A 20,923-nucleotide genomic window follows, 5' to 3' on the forward strand; every position below is an offset into this window, starting at 1 on the left:
TATGGGTAAATTAATAAAAAGAGACCAACTTCTTGTTAGAGGAAATGCACTTCTGTGGCAAAAGCAAATACCTAGGACACTGGTGGGTGGGGGACTTGAGGGACTTTCTGGAGGTGTGTTCACATCTTGGATAAGTCTGTAAGTCTCTTTGTGTTCTTAGACTTTGCTTGTACTTCATATATATATATGTATATATGTATATATATATACACTTTTTTTTCCCCTTTCCCCCCCCCGAGCATCTAAAAATGTTTCACACATCTGTTTTGCACATTTACATGTTAGAGGGGCATGGAACTCCATGTAAAGTAAAACATTTATTTTGATAGAGATGCTTAATGGGTGCTATACTTAAGCATATAAAAGCACCTATCACTTTACATATTTATGATTTTAACACATGCCATTAATGCAATGTAAGTTTAATATTCCTTCAGAAATACAGGATATGCTATGCATCCTGCTTCCATCACTTTCCCAATCAAAGGAAAGTAACTTAGAGTTTCATACCTACATTTCTACCTAATTAGTGAATGAACAGTGAGAAATTCTTTCCTTTCTGATTCATGCATTAATAATCTAATACTCTGAAGCATGAGATTTGATTCACCAGGTCTCTGAGTGCAGACAAAAGACCTGCCTGTGCTATAGAAGTCTCTATTTAAGTAAAATCCCTTACTCTCTCGCCAAGCTCTTAAATTCAGTCCTGAAGTCTTTTCTCAACAAGAAATCTCTTGTCCACAGTCTGTATGAAAAAAAGCATATTTAAGATACTCTGAGAACTCTCGATGCAGCCTATGAGCATACATGCTTTTCACTGTGAGGCTGGAAAATGTATTAGAAGTAGGACACGATGGAATGGGGATACAGAACCATCCTGACCATGGGAGTGGTCAGATTCTTTGAAGGAATGAGACACCATACTGGGAGGAAGCTGATACTTCTTTTAGGTTTCCTGTTAAAATATTGGCTAATACTGAAGTCTGGTTTTACAGTTTATACATGCAAGAAAAGTTGCTACTTCTCCAGTCATGGACCCTTTGTTCTTCTGTTAACATATTCTGTGTTCAGAATCCTGTGTTATAATATTGGACTCTTGTCCATTCACTTCATAATTGCATCCAGACCTATCCTTACCTTGAAGCTTTTACAGTTAAAGGAAGTGATAATGAAAAGGTGGGGAAAGGAAGTGCCTTTGTCCCCATTTTACAGACAGATTGGAAGAGTAAACCCACCTCACCAACAGTACCTGAAGTCAGTCTTGCAGTCAGTATGTGGTTAGGTTTCAGTCCTGAAACATATTAAGGGACTTGACTAAGGTCATACAGAAATTACCTGGAAGATCCCCGGTCTTCCACAACCTCTCAGGGCTCCAGTGAAGGAACACCCTTCCTTTCCCTTCTAATGTTGTTCACTGGGCTAAACCACCTTCAGACAAGTCACTGTATCCTTTATGCATCACCAAGACTTGTAAGTGTATGCTGACACTGACCTGTCTTAGAGCAGCACCAAAAGAACACTTAGTAGTTTCATCCGCTTCCTCATTGTTGATATGTCAGGGCAGTGATACAAATTCATTGCTGCTTGTCAGCTGTCTGGCATCTGCTGACAATGTCTGCAGGAGAAGTGAGTGGTTATATTTAAATATCTGTCAGCAAATATGACAAAAGACATGAATACTTCTCTGGGATTTGCAATGACCTTTTCATTTGCCTTGAAGAGTTGTCTTCCTCTGATCAAGAAACTAATTAGATTGCTGAATCTTGCTATACATCTCTATCACTGCACTGTGGAAATTCATTTCTCCATTTGACAGTGACTGCAGGATATCTCCATTCTTCCTAGAAGCCTGTGGCTACAAATTGTTATACTTTCTCCATAGCTGAGGCCTGGGCTTCATACTGTGATGGTGATAGCAGACTGCCAAACCTTGGTTGTAAAAAACTGCATTGTTTTCCAAAGCTAAATTACCTTGGAAGCTCATCATCTTGAGTTTCCACAGTCCACTGGTACAGTCCTGTAATGGGCCCCAAGCTGGTAGTTCTTGAAAGCAGGCTGAAGGAGTTAAAAGCAGTATACTAAGATAATGTTCTCTAATGCTACCACAATGTCATGATTTGCTGATGACAACTGGGAATTTGAAGGGGGGCTAGTAGCACAGTCAAGCTTCAGGCAGAGTAAAAAAGAAAGTAAGAGAAAAGTAGGTTCAGACTCTTATCTGTTCACCACATGTCCTGGTTTCAGCTGGGATAGAGTTAATTTTCTTCCTAGTAGCTGGTATAGTGATTTGTTTTGGATTTAGGACAAGAATAATGTAGATAATACACCCATGTTTTAGTTGTTGCTAATAGTCAAGGACTTTCCAGCTCCTGATGCCATGTCAGGTGCACAAGAATCTGGAAGGGGGCACAGCCTGGACAGCTGATGCCAATTTTTAGTAGAGGTATATTTTGAATTTGGCTTAGTTTAATTTTGTATGCTTCCCCCCACCTCTGTAAATTATCTTCTGGTTTATGGAGAAAAAAAACAAACAAACAAACAAAAACAAAAACAAAACAAAAACAAAAAAAAAAAATCACTTTCTGAAGTTGAGGTACTCTTTATATGCCTAAATGTTAATATTACTCTAAATTTCTCCTTTTACTTCTGCACTTCCCTTTACTTGGCAGATGGAAGGGAGGGAAGTGAAGGGGGAGGAGAGGTAAAAATACTCCAGAATATACCTAGGAAAAAAACACGTTTATTCTCTGAAAATTTAAATCCTTTGAAAACATTTTTTGTAATAATTTCTAAGGCACAAAAGCTATTTACATTGTCACCTATCAAACCACTTCATCAATTTCAGAAATTTTGGACTATTTTCCAGGAGATCTGATTGAGAAGTCCCCAGGCCATGAATTATAAGGGCTGTGGGATGTTTTGTATCGTTTTATACCACAGAGCCCTCATATTTTCTGAAGTCATTATGTTGGCTTTGAAAATACAAAAACATTACCATACTGGCATTCCCAATCTGGACCTGCCCAATGGCTCAGTCCTCTCTCAACAACCATGAAAAGAACCAGCTGTTCTCAATAGCAGAAGCAAAAACTCAGCTTCTGAAATAACCTATCCAGGATGAATGCTACTGCCTAGCCACCATTAGTTAGTTAATCTACTGTAACAATTGTAGAAAGCATATAATGAAGAATGGGTCAAATGACTTTGAGAATGCTGCATCACTAAAAGCTCTCATTTAGTCAGCTGCAGCGGAGCAATACAGGTGATCAGTGAGGGCACCACAAATTAATGAATTCACAGTACAATACAACACTGTAGTTCTTTTCCTTTCTTTCAAATTCTTGCTGGATCACTTTGACAAGCAAGATGTGTCAGACTAGAAAATGGCAATGATATCATTGCCCATAGGAGCAGACATGTCTGTTTGGTTATGATCATATTCTGGTAATTTCCCTTAAGTCATGAAGCTGAGCATAGTGATCTTCGATAGATGCATTTAATGGACTGACACTGATCAAAGAGAGATTATGAGTTAGGTATTATGAGTATGGGTCTAACTGGGATTCATTAGAAGATGCAGTAGTCTCATGGGTTAGACGCTCCATCAAACAAGTCACTTAACACCAGGCTGCAGAGAAGCACTGAACTGTTCAAATGCTCTACTGATGAGTGAATAGATATGCAGGAATGGAAGGAAATATCCAAGTTATTCAGTGCATCCAGCACTTCAGTTGCAGGCAACAGGCATTGGAGTGGGAATCAACTCCAGATCAAGGCATTTAAATAGAGATAACTACATCTGGGTGCTTACACTGGGGACAGGTATTTAAATAGCTACTGCAGTCTGTGGAGCCTCAGGTCTCCCTGAAGCAGATGGTGGCTGGTCAGCTGGATGAACAGCTCTCCAGCCTTCATGACAAGTTCTTTGCTGACTACCCTGGCAGGTCAGATGTCAGCTCACATCTAGATATGTAGGATGGAGTTCTTAATCCTCATCTGAATTCCCAGTCTTTCCTAAGAGGAACTGTCATTCTGTGAACAATCAGTAAAACAAACAACATATGCTCCTACAAATCTGCACTGTGAAAGACATGTACTTTACAAGGAGAGTGATGGTTCAATTTAGTGTTCTGAATGAATTCCTGTAGAGCCATTTGAAATGTCCTGAGGTATCCAAGGCACTCACACAGGTTTGACAGATACGACACGTGACTCAGGAAAGAGCAGTGATGTTCTAGAACAATGACAGGGGAACAGGCATGATGCACTAGCAGATCTTAAGTGGCACCAATTTCCTATGCTTAGACAACAAAACTGAGCTCATAGAGACCTAAGCAAGAATGGAACTCCAAATTTCTTTACATGGTGTCTAGCACAGCAGTGTTCTCTGATGATTGTAACCTTCAACACAGTTATTGGCAGAAATGCCTCTTCTGTTTTCTCACTGCAGGACTGTAGTTCTTCCCTAGTATGTTATGTCCAAACTAGTAAGGATGAGGATCCTTGATTTCCACAAATGATCTCAGCTTAACATTCACTAAGTGTGGATATGGAATCTCTTCAGTGCTACTATTTGGTCTTTAAAATAATGGTTTAGGTCAACTTATACCAACCCTTGTTAATGTCAAAATCAAAAAGATAAAGAGAAATATTAAAAGGGAAACAAAAGTGCACATGACCTAATCACCTTGCTTTGCTTTCAGCTTTCTTGGTCGATGGTATATTTCCAGTTTCATTCTGGATCTTGGTAGACACATGTTTTAATTAAAATCATTACTGGTAGATGGAAAAAAAAAATAAAAATCTTTAAAATCAAGGAAGTAGGAGTTCATTTGTGAAGTCCAGGGAAGCCATAAGAAAGTATGGTGCAGAATTAGAAAGACAGATCTCCACCTGATCTTTTAGTTTCATTTCCCAATATGGGATATTGCTGTCTTTTATTAGTGCTTAATTCATCTGTTGACAAGGAATCATTTTTTATATTTCAGGTAAGGGAGATACAATCAGTTTAATCTATTCAGACTTCAGAACTGCGTTTGATAAGGTACAGCATGGGAATATGGTAGTTCCATTGCAGAGTACTGTTATTAGTAGAATTAACTACAAGGCAAGTCATGATTAGAGAAGAGATTACAACAGCATGTGCTAAAATGAGAAATACTTAGCTGAAGGGAAGTTATCTGTGGAATTCCCTAGAACTGGCATCAGGATGATATTTCTTCAGAAATTAGACTTAAAAAGACAGCGTTAATGAAATTTGATATGACACAGAGTGAGAGGCATTAGACAAAATTAAAGAAAATCTGAATATTACATAGTATGAATGAGATGATATCAAGGTCTGGATTAACTGAAATCAGATTACCTCTGAAGTTCAAGAACATTTTCCCAGAAACTATAGTGTTCATTATAGAATATGTCATATTTATACTTGAATCCTCATTAAGAAATGACCGAGGAAAAGTAATATTTAGGTAAATAAGTCAACAATAGGATGACCAAGAGCCACTGGGGTGATATGACCAAAAAAAAAAGACAAATATTGATTTAAATATGTCAAGTGAGATTCGTCCAGGAGAAACACAGGGAAGTATTTAATGTCTCTGGAAAAGACCCTAAACAAACTGCATAGGCTTGTGTCGGCTGGTTCCCAGAAACATCATTTGTGCTAGACTACAGATACAGAAGGGAGATAGGAATGAGCAGACGAATGCAGAAGCAGTTGTAAGAGAGACTAAAGGTAACAGAGACAAAGTTCACTTTGCTTTGTCTGGTGGAACAAAGTCCAAGAGGAGGTAGAGTAAGTCCTCTAAGATAAACACCTGGAAACAGTCATAGACTCATTTGTGGAAGAGCATCGCTTGGGGATCCTCTCGTCCAGCTCCCCCTTGAGTCAGTACGGTCACCATCAGTAGCTCAGGTCAACCATGGTTCTGTACAAACATCTTAAAAATATTCTAGGAAGGAGATGACACGACTTCTTTGGTGGTCATTGCCAATATACTTGGAAATATTTTCCTAATGTCCAAACGGAACCTTTCCAGCTGCAGTTTGTGACTGTTTCCCATTGTTATATTCTCTGTAACTACTAATAGCATTTACAAAAATGTAAATGCTCTGTCTCAGAAAAAGAAGGATTTCCACTAAAGAAGATGTGATTCTAAATAGATACAAATGTGTGTGAAGTAACTCAAAATTAGAGGAACTTTTTATTTGTTACTGGACTGGTTCTCCAGGGCCAATTTTGGTCAGGGAGGCTGGGGATCAGAGGAAGGTAAGACAGTCAGTGAAGCTTTAATAAATTCCTTAATGGGAATCAGTTACCTCTTGGTTATGATGTGGAGGAGTCTTGAATGCTGTGATGTCTTTCCATTCACTGTTCTACAGTCACAAGTTTCTCATCTAATTTCCCCATCTAATAGAACATGGATTTGCAAATGTTTGCACCTTTCCCTCTAGGTGCAACAGTTAAAGGTTATGTTGCCAATTATTGTTGGTAATTGTAGCACAGTCCAATTACTGTTGGCTGAAAGTCCCACCAACCAGCTAGATCAGGAGTCTGACAGAGTTACACAGGAGTATAAAGGTAAATCGGTATCAGAGGGCTGGACTGGATCACTGTTACAGTAAATAGTCCCCTGGAATTCCTCACAAACTCTGTATGGAGATAAATGCTCACTGTGAGAATAGATGGAGGAACTTAATTATTTGTCAAGGGTATTTTCTACAAAACCAAGAAGTTTTTTAATATCAGTCATACAATGCATACAGAATTCCTTTTACAGACAGGGATATGATTGTTTCTAGGAATGATTTTTTTTTTTCCATGGGTGACTTTGCACAGTATTATTCAAGACAAGTTTTTTCAACACTGAAATAGAGTTGTAAACATGTCTGAGCTTAATATATATATATAGGTATTACAAAAAATAATAATTCTGATGATGGCTTTGAATGGAAAGAAAATCAACTTTGATTACTTGTCAAGTATTAAAAGCCATAGAAGTTATTTCTTCGTAGCAAATTTCTTCATTTTATTGTCTCTCAGCAAAGAAATTCAGTTTTTTCAGCACTCTCCTTTTCCTGCTTCTCTTTCTTTTAGTCTCCTCTTATCTCTGGCACTAAAACGTTCTCTTTTCAGAGACATTATTTTATTAATGCATGATTATGCATTTGCGACACTACTTTCCTCAGTTTCTGTCTGAATACCTTTATTCAAGTCACTTTCTCACGTTTTGAAATTACAATATAGAACTGAAAAAGAAGAGTTTTTGCATTTTTCCTATTGAAGAAGTAAAATAAATAAATCAGACAGCACTGTGTGCAGGTGGTCCTGTATGAAACAATTGATATTATTATATAAAAGGAAATGGAATGAGATGAGTTTTACTGATTCCCTTAGGGAAATCATTCAATATGCACTCTTACCAAAGTCTGATAATGGCCCACTGCTGCTTGTTTGCTTTGATGAAGCTGGTAATAACAGAAATCTACATTTATTTGCATGTTTTTCTGCTAGAATTCACTGAGGCTTCTCTAATGTAATTTTAAAGTATTAATCTAACGCATGTAGATTTTCAAGTCACATGAAGTAGAAAGAGATGAGACACAAACTCATGAGACGGAGTTCTTCTGGGGGCTGTGCTTGACCACCATGACCATTAGTGTACATTCCTTCTGGGAGACATCAAATGTGTGTCTTGCCTCATTTTGTAAAGTATCTAGTCAGTGTCGATGCACCAAGTGTAGGGACAATGAGCGAAGCTGCTGAGGGTAATGCTTTTGCAGATTTATTGAGGAAAGCTATGAGGATGTAATAAGAAGGTACAGAGACGTGGAATTTAATTAGGAATCTCTAGTAGCTCCCTTCTCCAGGACCAAGCTTCTGGCTAGAGTTGCTTCCCTAATGTTGAAAACTCAGAATCCAGATATGGCCCCTCAACTCAAGTTTCCAGAGGTCTGACATAGGAGTCAGAGGACCATATCAGAGACCAAGTTCTAGTTTAAGCCCTGTCATCGACTAACAACTGATGTGGCTCCTGCCAAAACCTGAAAGAGTCGGAAGCAAACGTGTACACCCAAATTTTTTCTGCTTTGCATATCCTGGTTCTCTGTTTGAAAAATTCAGCTTTCTGAACAAGGAAGAAAGCTGATTTCATTATTGCAATGGATGTGAAGAAAATGATGGAAATTTTCTATTTTGCAAAACCCCCGTTCTCAGCAGAATGCCAGGGTGTTTGGATACTCTGCTCAGATTTTAAGATGGCTTCAAAGACAGAGTCTAAAAGAAACTAGGCCTTACCATTCCACAACTGACATAGCCACATCCTTCTTACCAAGAATTTAGCATAAGATTTTCCGTAATCCACATCATCAGTTCTTTGTTCCAATACTTTCTTTCATTTACTGTAAATCTTTGTCACGCGGTTACAGGCTGCAGCAAGGCAACAGCTACTCCTGCTAACACAATGTGCTTTATTCTGTTACTCCAGTGAGGACTCTGTTGACACAGTTCTTCTCTACTCAAGAGCTCCACACAAACTTAGTGGCTTTCAAAAACTTCCCCAATCAATACCTCCTAAGGTCCCTGAAGTGCTATAATCTGAATTAAGGTCTGTGAAGCAAAACTGAAAATGAGCTTAGCAGGGTTTAGCTGCAGCCTGTTATCTGTCACAGGAGGGTTTGGGGTTTTTTTCCTGTGTTTTTTGTTGTTGTTGTTGCTGTTTGCTTGTTTGTTTCTTAACTTTCACTTCTCAAAAGTCAGCTCCTGTTTCTGGATCTGCAAGCTGTCGCTGTGCACCAGGTAGATGCCACTCAGACTTTGAGTTGAGTAATGAGATAGTTCTGATTTCTTCACTTCTCCCAGAAACAAAAGATTAATCCAGGCTGAAAGGATCTGATTTTGTTTGTTTAACTTGATTCTTCTCTTTTGTAGCAATTTGAAATAATTGTTGGAGCAAAGGCATAGTTGTTGGTAGAGTCATGCAACTTTCCAAGGCAAAGCCAAATTTCAAGCTTTTTTTTTTTTGTATCCCTTAAGGAATTATTTACTCATTTTAAGGCCTGATCAAGGAGTTTCCCTGTAGCATCTTATTATTTCTGTCCAATCCAATAGCCACAGCTGACAAAATTAATTAGATATTAGTAAAGGTAAAACATTTTCCAATAAGAAAAGCTACTTTGCTGGTATACATATTCATTAACAAAAGTACAGCTTGAGAAATATTCACAATGGAATTATATTTTTATTTTAAATGCATAGTTAAGAGATGGCTGCTGGGCTCATGAACATTCATGCTCAATATTATTATTTGGTGAAAGAACCGTATTTATATTTTGGCATTGCTTTGATCCCTGGGAAATACATTTTGGGTATTGCTGAATTGTCTTGGGAACGCACAAAGAACCACTGGGAGGTTCTCCTGTATCATCTGTGAAGTTTGCCTTTATTCCCTGGGTATGTGTAAGTCATCTTGTGCTATCAGATGGGAGATGGAGTATTCTCTTTCCTCTCTGTCTGATGCAGATTGATTTGCATAAGTTAAATTATGTAGTCTGTATGTGTAATTGTTCACAAACATAAAGTAAACCAAGGAGTGCTGCTTTCCACCCTGCTTACCTACTATATTTAAACAGATAAGAATACAAGGAGACCCTTATGTCCTGCTTAAATGTGGATTCTGTGTCTTTAATAGGAAAGGAGTCATGGATGTTTATGCAGGGCTCCACAGATAAGTTTCCATCTTGTTTGAGAGTTAGGAAAGAATAATACAGTCAATATTTTCTTTTTTTGAAAAATCTCAGTTCAGTGAAAACTAAATTTTTCAAAGTGAAAAGCCATTTGACACCAGTTTTTTGAGGAAGGGTATCAAGTAAGGACTTGCCTTTTTTTAATTTCAGAAACTAGAATTTCTAGGGAGTCTTCTGTTTTGATTTTGTTAATTACTTGCATGTTTGTAGTGCAATAAGTTGGAAACAGAATTTCAGACTGAAATAAATAGACCAAAACGTTTTATTGAGCTGATTTTTTTTTTTAAATCTATTTATAAAAAGATACGAAGGTATCACTTTTATGGTACAGTCCAGTACCAGGTCAGGATATAACCATTCTCATGAGCAAAGGATGAATTGTCCCCTGTCTTTCATGAATTAGAAAGCCTTTTCTCTCTTCAGAACAAAATTAAATATGATGGAAAAAAGAATCTTGCAATATTATCGCTGAGCACTGGCTATAGCTAAATCTAAAACTTTTTTAATCTAAATTCAACAGTTTCTAAAATCAGACTGTTTCTGGAAATAGAGTTCTGGAATCAGAGTACAAAAATAGAAAACAACTTGGAGCAAATTCATCAAGAGCAACAAGAGGGACTGTTTATAACAAGTGATACTACTGCAGTCAGGAGGGCTTAAATAATGCTGAGTGAAGGTGGTGCCCATCTGCCCATCTTCCTCTCCTCTGAATAGTTTTAATGGATAAAAAATAATGTTTAGATTTGTATGTGCTTCTTCCTGTGTGGTGTCTGTATTTTGTACATCTGCAGGTGTCACTGGAAATTGCTAATTCATGTGCTGTCTGCCTGAAAGCTACAGCAACAAATGTAAGTGTACTGAAACAAATGTTACGGCTGTAATATAAATCCCAGTTGATGGGTTTTCGTAACAGAAGTAGAATGGGGAGGGTGTTGCCAGCTGCAAGCCCAGCTGTGATAAAAACTTCAATGGCTGACTTTACTCATGTTTAAAGCAAAGAGATTTAACAGCAACCAGAATTAGCCACATGGAACTCATCTTTAGGCTCAGTGTAGGTGAAATATTAAGGAAGATGCACACTGAGTCTAGTTTTAGTGATATGGAACAGCAGGAGCTGATGGATTACCTCAAGGTGTTAACCCAGGCAGAAGTAGTTCAGGGAATGTCCCACCACCAACTCAACTTCCTGTTGCCCTCCCTAGTGCCCCATCTCCTTTTTCCCGATCTTCTTTCTCTTCCCTATGCAGATGTCTCAAGAAAGCTTTATCAGAGATTTATAAACACTTGGCTTGTTAGAGGCACAACTGTGAACCTAATGAAATAATTCCTTTACAACATCAGCTAATTTACCTGCAAGGGCTTAACAGGGTAGGTCTGTGAAAGGGTGTGTTGCTCTTCTTTGTGAATGCACAGTGAGGACAACACTCCTTAGCATGGAAAGCTGGGAGATGGATGTGGAAGGAGCCACAGCAATTACAAAGGCTCAGACTTTTATTTAAGTCCATAACTCACAGCCCAGAAGGATGTGATAATAGCTAAAAAATACTGGTACATTATAGGCTGGACCCCTCCTCTGTACTAAAGCAGATAATATTTTGTTGCCTTTGTTATGGATTACAAAAGCTGAGCTGAGAATTCCTGTTCTCACTCCAGGCACTAAAAATCAAAGCTGCCTATTGCTCACTAAAACTAGCCTGTAGCAAGAGGACTGCCAGGGAATATCTTCCCTTGCTTGCCTGAGTGCTGAGGTACCAAACATTAGTCTCAAGTTGAGAATTCCTATCCCAAGTCCCAGGTTGCTTTCACAGGCTGTAAAGTGGGAACACACGTAGGTGAAGTAGGGATGGTTGGGTTTTCTACTGGAGGAAAACTGGCTGCCCCAGTACCCGTTGTGAGGATGGAGAAGAGCACTGGTCAGCCAGCTGCCAGGGCTCATCTTTTGTCTTCCCTGTTTTGGGGCCGAGTCCTGTAGCTCCCTCACGTTAGAGGCTCTCTTCCCGTGGATATCTGAAAGCTATCTCTTGGCTGCAATTAATAAGGAAACTGTGGATTGTAGGCACATACAGGGAATTTTTACCCTGGTTTCTATGCAGTATGTGTGAGTTTCATTTCACTTACATAAAATTTAGATGATTGGGCTGCACTGTCTGCATATGATGGTACATGCAAGACTTCTGTAAGCAACTTGTTTAACTTTTAGGCAGATAGCTCCAACTCAATGTCATTGTTATTTTCTAAATGCTCCAATAGAGATTGTAAAGCAGTTTCACACATCTATCAACTCCCACCACATTTATAGAAAAGAGCAGTCCTGCATTTTCAAGAGAATTCCTTCCAGATTTCCCAAGAATGGCAAAAGGTCCCCTTAAGGTAGCCAATAAAAAAGTACAGATAAAGGAGAGAGAATGTGTGTGGATTGATTCATTGGGAAATAGAAACATGTTTTATTCATTTCTTCTAGTGTTTTCAAGCTCCCCATGGGATTTTCTATTCATAATTTCTTTGGAGAAGGCTTAGAAATCTATTTAGCCACTGTCAGATACCATGGGCTAAAAAAGATACATACCTGTGGTTATGATTAATTCGTCCCATATAATCAACCACCTTCTCTTGTTTGCTGAGAGGAATGGACTATTGTATGTTGACTGAAAATGCACATTGTAATTTTTTTGTACTTGCTGTTTGATTTGTGTTGATTTCTGTTCTCTAAGCCTGGCATATATATTGTATATGAGTACGCATAACTTGACAGCCTTTGTCTGACTTGGAAACAAATGTTTGATTGTTGCTCTAACAGTTCGTGGGGCAGAAATTCAAGTAAAATAAATCAGTTTAGCCTCACAGACTGGAAAAAAGAAAAAACACAGTTCTGTTATACAGAATTAAAATATATAAAGCCATACACTTTGGACCTCAATCCTTTCTTTTCTATTTGGTGTTTTTAAGAAAAGCAGCTTGATTCAACACAGGCAGAGTTACTTTTCTGAATACCTGTTTACAAGGACACACTCGACAGCAGCAACTGACTTGTTCCAACTGAATCACTGGCTGGAGCAGATAAGATATATTGAATTTTTAATTGTATTTCATCATGAATACAGCTGTTTTGCATCAGTCACTGTAGAAGCCCCATTTAACTATTCTCTGCTGGTTTCCAAACAAGAGGAACCTCAAATTTAATTAGAAGTGTGAGATGCAGCCAAGAATTTGATAACTAACAGCAATTCTGATGGAACTAAAAACCCCGAAAGTATGAACAGTGAGAGATAAGATTGGTTTTAAATAGAGGTAGTAAATGCATTTTTGCTTTTGAGGCTGTGAGATGCAAAGGTAAATGCCATGTGTACCTACAATTCCCAAGTTAGTCTGTGTCCTGGCAACATAATTTCAGTCATCTTGAGGCACTTTCTCTTCAGGTTCCTGCCACATCATGAAATGAAATACAAATTTCTTTGGACAGCTGGTGAAATATTAGGGATCTGATCTCACTTGATATGGTGACTCAGTGATGATGGCATTCAATTTTCAAATTTTTGACATGCTAGGGAGATGGACATAAGGAACATTTTAGCTATTTAGCAGTTGTTAAATTTAGGTAGAGACTGGCAGAGTAGAAGGTGAAGAGTTCACGGGAAAGCAAGACAGTCAAAACTTGAGGAACAAGTGAATTTACTAGGAAGAATAAACTTTGTAAAGAAATTTTAAAAAGTATTTCTGGTAAGCATCATAAAGATAAATGATAATAGATACCTGAAACAGTGATCTTAATCTTAGACATAATTTTGCCTCACACACAGTAATACCTGAGCTTGCTATATAGCATTTAGCTTGGGAGTTGATGGACACCAAGTCACATCACTGACACACAGGCAGACCCTGTACAAACGCTTTGGAGCTCCTTGATGTGGAGTCAGAAATCTGGTCCACCATGCAGCCTGTGTTGTCATGACTACTGCTACCTTGGTAGTCAGATTAAAACTGACTTGGGTATGTAAAGGCCTAAACTGCTGTAAAGTTAAGGTTTTAACAGTAGGCACAGTCATCAAACTCACCAAAATAAAACCTTCCTCTTTCCTGGAAATTAGCTCTATGTGGTGACATCCAAATCCAGGGGAATGTCTATAATCCCCTCATTCTCCCTTTGAAAGAAGCTTTGTTCTGTTGATGAAATTAGTGGTGCTATCCCTGCTGCTGGAAGGGGGAAACAAAAAGGAAAGATTGCCTGTGATTCAATACGTGGTTTCTAAACAAGCATTGACGCCATTTGCACTAGGGAACCCATCTGCTTCCTTATTTCTTTACCACTACAAAATCTACGATATGATTGTAACAGATGTTTCATGTCTACAAACCATGATATGCTATATTATTAAACCAAGAGGGTCATTAAACTGAGTTGTATGCATTTTTTCAGTCTATAACTGCAAGATCATCAACATATTACTTCAGGGTTATAGAAACCCCTCTCATCCCTCTCCTGACTCGGTGTATAACTCACACAGCAAACTGCTCAGCAAGTATCATTAATACCTCCATTAAATCTTGGTTATGCAGAAGTGCCTGTAGGTATCTGTACCATTGTCGGAGTTAACATGTCTTAATGTCTTTTTTGCCAGAAGTGCTTCTTAGGTTAAGCTGCAACTCCAACTAGTCAAATGCCAGTTGCCAACCTAGATAAGAATGCAAATTCTCTCATTTTAGGTAATAAGAGAGGATTGGTCTATTCTGTGGCATCTGAGAAATAAAAAGGAGCCTCCATTTGAGCAAAGTGTCTTCATTTACTGTCGTTATTTCTGTATTCTTTTTCTCTTTACCTTTACTCAACGTGTCAGGACAAAGGGCTTTTCACACGTAGCTCCCTTAATTGCACTTCTATTCACACGGTATTCTTTCATACTGGAACTGCATACAAATACACTATAGTAACATAGATTTCCACAAATACATATATTTTTGGCTCCCCTTGAGTTGAAATGTGTCTGTTTTCTGTTTCCAGATATCATGTAAGAAGCTGAATGTTTTGCTTTGTCTCTGAAGAATTACTGACAGAGTAATATGAGCCTCAGTGTGAAAGTTTTTATTGAAGGATAATATTTCTTTATTGAAAAATTAAAAAAAGAAAAAAAAAAAAAGAAAAAATGGCTTGAGTATTTCAGAGATCAATTTAAAGTCTTTAATTAAAATATTTCCTTAATGAGCAGGATCCTTGGGATTCCTACCCATAAGTTTTTGTTGTAAATTTTCATAAATGCAACAATAATATGTGTGGAGTTGTTGGGAAGTCTAAGGAGAATGGACAAATATTATTTAAGGACACTATATTCAGTCCAAGCAACTGGAGTTGAATTCATGTGGAAAGTATGAACACTCTGAGCTAAAGATGGATCCAGTCAAATAATCGAATAAAACATTCAGTTCTAATTACATTAGTATGTCTGTTTGCCTGCGTGTACTGAACATGGCAATATTGCTAAAAGGGATAGAGAATAAATAATGATCCTTTTATCCTCAGCTACTCAAAACTATTCCTTCCATATGAATACTTGCTGGAAAAAAACAACATTTTTGAATCCACGTTTCAGTAGTACATCTGTTTACTAATATCTCAAGAAAGCCATTGATTTTTGCAAAATATTCACAGTTTGAAAGTATGGGAGACTGCACAGGCTTTCACAGGGAAGGACAGCACTATAGAAATGCCCAATAATTTTAACCCTGAATATGAACTGCGCCTTGAGCCTGAGTTTAGCCTTTTTCATGGCAGGAAAGAACAGGTATAAACATGGGGAGCTTCTGGAGAAAGATGAGGCAGTAAAACTATGTGTACGTATTTCAAATATATGGTGATAACATGTGCAAGCAGCTGCAAGACTCTTATGTACATTTCTGATTAATTTAGCAGATGGAATTCCTAATGGTGTTTTCTTCACTAATTTAAGAACTTGAAATGCCAATAATACTAGTGACAGAAGGGAAGAGAAGAAAAAATGGTAGGGGAGAAGGAGTTTTTGGGAGGTTCTACAAAGAGTTACTAAAATTACTATCTATCTGCTTATTTAATGTGGGTCAAGGTTGGACATCTGCCCAAGCCAAGTGGGCTTCTTGGGCTAACAGCAGGCTAGCAGATTTGGTAGCCAGAGCAGCAAACATTGCATCTGCCTGTCTTTTATTCCTCACTGGAAAAAAAGCCATGTTCCATAAAGAGCCCAGACAACAGGGGGCAGCTTTAAGCACAGATGTACACACATACCATATAGAGACAGTTAGACACTTTTTCCATCTCCTTTCCTGTAGCTGTAGACATTCATTTGTTATTCTGATGCTCTGACTTCTGGTTGTAAAACAATCAGCTGTCAATGCAAAAACACTTGGCTGTAAAACTTTGCAAGGTTTTGTTTTAATTTGAAAGTTTCTTTCACATGTATTATATACTTACAGATATTTTGAGTTTTCCTCTGGAAATCTGATATTCAAAAAAGGTATAATTTCTATTCCTCACGTGGGGCTCTTTCTATTCTACCAGGTTGCCCAAAGAGTTTAAATGTCTTTGCTTAAGTAGACTTACAGTGATTCAGCTGAGTGGGACTCAGATGTTTTATGCAAGATCAACTTTCTGTTCTCAGCAACTCAGCTACTCCTAATACAAGCAAATGGATTTCCTCTAAACTGGTTCAAGAGCAACATTTGTGCTACAGATAATATTTGATGCAATTGATGCCCTGTTGTATTGAAGCAGGACATTAACAGAGCCTTGAACATCAAGGAATTGAATTAAAATTTGTCTCCAGCTGATAGTGATTAAAACAAAACAAAACTAACATATTCTCAGTTCAGCAGAGCATTCAGTCCTGTACTTAAGTATTTTTTTTGACTCAGAGCACACAACCTAATATCTCTTTCAGACTTCACTAGGCACAAAATAAGTTGGTGTTTTCTAGCCAGCAATTGCCTGGGTCATAGTGTCATCCTCTCCTCCACCAATACTTCTTATTTCATATACTTCCTTTCCAAATATCTGGATAATTCACTCTAGGTGGCAGTCTGTTTTGTCAGAATGGCCAGAGCAAGCAAAGACTGAATCTAACTGATCATCTTTGCTCTATAGTAGCTCATCCTACAGAGGAGAGGAAAAAGATCATTGAAAAAGTGTGGGGAAAGTACCACTTACATTTCAGTTTTGTTGTTCTGAATCGGCTCCTACCTGGTTATGAAAAAGCAGTTCTAACTAGCAGATATCAAAGCTGTTTGTCAGAAACTGCCAGTACCCCAGTGCCCTGGGGGGAAATTCGGACATTGGAAAAAAGAAAAAGATGCTGAGTTGTGAAGAGCAGGGAGATCTCCGAACTCCTCACCTAGCATATTGTCTTCTAGATTAAACTGTCCCTCCAAAGAACATCAGGGACATGAATCTGTCATCGTGGTTGATGGGCAGAGATCAGATAAGCAGTGCTATTGTTTCACTGCAAAATATTTTTGAATAATTATTTCTGTTTCCCCATCTGCACTCCTTTGTTATGCACAGAAGCAAATGTCTCTTTCATGGGCTCATTCATGGATGACTCCTTGGTGTCGGCTATCTTTCTTGATATCATACTACTTCTAGCAGGTCTCTCTGGGAGGGCCAATCCCTGTTGTAGACAGGGCACTTTCAAGTGCCCTAAACACATGTATGATTTCCTCATACTGATGCACAAATTTCTCCATGTGTGCTGTAGTCATACAGTCACTTCTCAAGGAAAAAAATTAAGCAGCTATTGCTCAGTCAGTATATAATGTTGGAGCTCTATCGGGAACATTTCATTTTGCCTACCAGCACCAAGTACGTTATTTTGCATCTTTTCCGTCTTTCTCCATAAGGAAAAAAACTAATATCTCTGACCATGATAACATGGCCTATAAGTACATTCAAAAAGCACGTGAATTCAAAGTTACACAGGCCTAATGTTCAAAAAGCTACTCTATGAAGAATGAATTTGCAAAGGAAAGTTTCTCATCACTTTGGAAATTCAGCCAGCATGTGGGCAGTAAGACTCGAACTTCGAAGACTCAGTTTTATCTCTATCTGATCTCAGTAAAAGGAGAGTCAAATCCATCTTACTGAGCATTTTCTGGAGCTGTAGAGTCAAGGTATGTGGATTTTTCAAATATTCTGTCTAGTAAATATCTCTATTATCTGAACCACTGGGTGTTGTTATAGCTGACCAGATTGCAGGCATTTATATTTATAAGGACTTTAAAAAAGACTCTATTTGGTTGGCTGATGAAAAAATTTGATTCGAAGTGTATTTAGATGCAAAATCATAGGCAGTATTTCTCCCATGTCTCTTGTAGGAACTGAAATGTTTCCATTTTATTTTTTACAATTGTCATGTTGTGATTTGCTTTTGAGTGAGGTTGTGAGGTTTGGGGGTTTTTTTTATTGTTATTTTTTCTGTTTGAAGTTGCTGTCTAAGAGATTGTATTTAAGATCAATAGCACTGGACTAAATGAGCCCCTCTGCTTTCACATTGAAGCTAATCAGCTCTTGCTTGGCTTTTCAAACCTTTCAGGAATCTTCTCTGCAGTATTGTAATGACAGACTCCTTAATATGAAACTTCTAATCTGTTTCCTCGTATTTGTATAACTAACTGTGAAGTTTGTATATTGCACCAAATGTAGCTACTATCTATTCTTCCTCTACATATTCTGGCTGCAGAAAACAATTAAATTCCCATGTCCGGATATGTACAAACAGCGCAAATTCACTAGGACACAGGTGCCCAGGTGATTTCCCTTCCTTTTTTATTTCAAGACTTTTCTTTTGCTGCTCAGGTGCTGTAGCTCCCCAAGTAGTTCCACAGCGCCATAACCAAAGCTGCCTGTCCTCTAGTCCAGTGTGCAGAAAAGTACCTCACTGCCCATCGCTGCAGCGTTCTAACAGAAAGGTGGATATATCCTGGGCATGTCACACTGGGCACCATTGTTTCTGTAAGAACTCTCAGTCAGATGTCCAATATCAGTCTACAGCAGAGTAAGGCACAGACCCCAGGAGACCTTAGTTATGTTCTGTCCCATTTTAGTGTTTCTCACGTCTTTCCAGGGGCAGGCTTGTCTTGAGGAGCTCAAACAGCACTGGTGCATTCACAAGGGTGACCACTTTTCCTTTTTTTCATTAGCTTCCTTTCCCTAGACAGAAGCTTTTACAGGCCCTAGGATTCCCTGAGGGTCCTCTCCAAAGTGTTTGCTGTTATCAGGAGTTTTTCCTGAGTTGCCAGGGTAAAGTCCATCCTTTTTCAGTGCTACATATAGCTTCCCACTGCAGAGATGTCTCTGGAGTTGCAGGGCAAAAGGATCAGCCTCCAGGCGGATTCTCACCATCCCATGCCCAAAATAGGGAATTTGGGGTCAGTTTTTAGGTGTTGGAGATATACCCAATCTGATTTACACCCTGTAAACCTTATTTGCAATTCAGGTATTGTTTTTCAGTAGTAAAATGAAATAAGACTGGGTTGGCTTTTATTAGGAGAGAGCAACACAGTGATAATGAGGCCTTTCAGAGACTGTGAAGGTTGCTTCTTCATCATCTTTACCTTTGCTCTCCACCCTCTGTCCTGACAAAAGGACAGCCAAGGCAAAAAACAGCAAAGAAAGATGATTGAAGAGAAATTGATTCTGCAGGCAAGAGTTAAATTATGGTGCCTGACATTTATTCAAACATCAAGGTCATATATTCCTTGGACTTCCATGCCTAAATTTGGAGAGGAAATCACTGAGCTGATGAAATGTCAGACCTGTGATTTCCATGTCTATTTTGGAGAGGAAATAGCTCAAATATAGCTGGATCTGCTTGGGACTGATGAAAGGTTGGACCTTGAGACTTCCTGGTCTATGAGATTGAAACACGGTGGTGTGGCTGGATCTGAAGGCCTGGAAGCTTCACTTGACTCATAATCTTCACTCATGGAGGTACAGGCTTTCCTAGCATGGGTTTTTGCAAAGTTTTCTCAAATTCAACATCACTACATATTTGTTTTCCAAGTTGACATGCAGCCGTGAACAGATTTTATTATATATGTAATTTGTGTAATTACCTGTTATGAGAGAATTACTGCATTTACAACAGAAATGCTCAGCTCTGGAACAATGCAGTCATGCATCCTGAAGTGGTATCACACCAGTAGTCAGATTCTTATCCAGCTGAAACAGAGATTGCTTTGCATCTAGCGATCTCATGGGATTTGTCCAGTGCACCTTAAGGTTCAAAAATTAGGATGTTTTTGAGGAGGAAAAAGAGAAGTAAAATTGTAATAGTTTCTAAGTTGTCACAGTTTCCTGACACACTGTATAAACTAGATGCTGGGAGTTAATCCCTAAGAAAATCTGAGCTATCTTTGACAAAAAAAAAAAATTAACTCTTTCAAGGGGCATTTCTGTGGCTCTCCACTGCAGGATTCAGCTTTGTTTCTGAAATGTGGATGGCAGAATTCCTCTCCAATTGAACTGTCACTCTGAAGCAGCACAGTGCTATTGATCTAATACCAGAAAGCCACTGACAGCAGTGACCATGTTTTGAGCAATTCTGCCTGGTGTGAGAAGCAGCTGATATGTCCAGAATGAGGGGCAGATATACTGCCATAAGCTCCTTTGCCTGCCAGGGTTGGCAGATGCTGCTTCACTGTGACTTTGGTGCCAAGGAAAAGCAGAATATTGAAGAGGTTGGGGGTCTCTCTTCTGCTTCATCTTTGAGCTCTGTGTTATGTTGAAAAAATCACACATCTTCCTTACGCTCTCACTGTCAGATCAGGCTTACACTGCCGAATTTCATGGACAATTTCTCTCTTTACACAACGTTTTGGCCCACAGGACGCTGAACATCTTGTCAAGTGAAGTTACCCCAATGACAGCAGCAAAGATCACTGTAGTATCTAATGTTGTCCCTTCTCACTCTCATTCATTTTGGGATGTCAGAACTGGTCCATAATGAAAGGTGTGATGCTACTTTAGTGAATACTTTGGAGATTCTTTTAATTTCTTAGGTAGTTGAATTCTTCTTAGTTCTTGAGGGTCTGTATTGAAGAATTAAGTCACTTCAAGGAGATATTCTATCAGGAAGGCTTTTTAATGCTGGGTTTTATTTTACTTAGAGTTTTGGATTAATCCTATCTTCCTCTTGAAATACCTAAGGAACTCCTT

The 20,923-nt window shown here is 38.5% G+C and overlaps 1 long non-coding RNA gene across 1 annotated transcript in view; it reads left to right on the forward strand.

Annotated features, from left to right (window-relative positions):
• Positions 1-1,743: 1,743 nt before the first annotated feature.
• Positions 1,744-20,923, forward strand: part of LOC135579846 (uncharacterized) — a 46,633-nt gene continuing 27,453 nt past the window's right edge. The window contains exon 1 of the long non-coding RNA XR_010473665.1: positions 1,744-5,044. This is a non-coding gene — a long non-coding RNA (uncharacterized LOC135579846). The remainder of the gene's footprint in view (positions 5,045-20,923) is intronic.

The sequence above is a fragment of the Columba livia genome, chromosome 6, assembly GCF_036013475.1.
Source record: "Columba livia isolate bColLiv1 breed racing homer chromosome 6, bColLiv1.pat.W.v2, whole genome shotgun sequence".
NCBI classification, from domain to species: Eukaryota; Metazoa; Chordata; class Aves; order Columbiformes; family Columbidae; genus Columba; species Columba livia.